Source organism: Notothenia rossii (genome assembly GCF_949606895.1).
Source record: "Notothenia rossii genome assembly, chromosome: 1".
NCBI classification, from domain to species: Eukaryota; Metazoa; Chordata; class Actinopteri; order Perciformes; family Nototheniidae; genus Notothenia; species Notothenia rossii.
The window spans coordinates 21,830,155-21,831,387 of NC_136912.1; positions in this window are offsets into that span (position 1 = coordinate 21,830,155).

The window sequence follows — 1,233 nt, forward strand, 5'->3', positions numbered from 1 at the left end:
CGTTTCATGTCAACATTCAAATGGTGCTTGGTGTCTTTTTTTTTGCATTCTGTTAAAACCCAGTTCTGCAAAATTCCAAATAAAGACAAGGCTACACTTGTATTTTATTTTTTAATGTCATACAATTTGATTCCAGTGGTAGCTGCATATTTATTTCCAATTTGTATACTCCATAATAAACAATAACTCCAGGGCTTTGTTAAGTGAAAACTCATTCAAATAAGTTAAATACAGTTATAAAAAAAATTCACAACATGTATTTTTTTAATGATAAGCAGGTTAAACGTCTTTGATAGATTTACTAATCCTTTGAACCTCCCCTCGACTCGGTAAGCTAATGTATTCATTTGATCACAACTCAATCAGCTACAGTTTGAAATATATAAATGTAGGCAACCATGAGTGTGATAGAAGTCTAATCATAAGCTTAAGAATATAGATTTTTTTTGTCTCCTTTCCTCCTTTCAGAACCTATAACTGCACTGTGGTGATAAGTTTTTTTATTTATTCTATTAATTCAAGTATAATTCATACACACAAACATAAACAAAATTAGTAGAAGCGGGAGGGCTGAAGCATAGCTTATGGGAAGTAGCCCTCCCTTGAATCATCCTAATATAACATTGGCATTATTGCGTCAAAAACGTATAGAAATTAAGGAGTACAAAGAAATAAAGAAAAATAAATTGAAGTTAGGGAAAAAATAAATAAATGCATATATACTGTATATGTGAAAACTAGATATAAGGTCATTTTCTGCACATGTCAATAGCATTTGACTATTGTTTTTGTTAAGTCAATGAACATTTTTGATAACTAAGGTTGGGTTCAACTTGTATCCCGGCAAAAGATGCTCGTTAATCCAACATTTTGAACATCATTGTTTCCAAATGTTGATGCATCATTGGATCATTAAGCATCAACAATCAAAATGACTTTTTAAGAATAACACCTCTACATTTTTCTAGGAGTGGGAGATTGCAGGACACATTTTCTCCAAACATATCTTTTCTCAGCAACCTAAACTCATCACACAGCTTCGCAAAAACCTTCACTTTTGTGCAGTCCCCTACTATGAGTCTTTATGGACAACTTTACTCCTTTTATTTGCCTTACAATTATTTTGTTACAATTGTGTTGTATCAAGGTCTTCATACAATATGTCTTGTAGCTTTAAAAACAGACTTGCAATCTTAATAGATGCTTCAGTTAAATTATAGGTGGAGGTTGTCT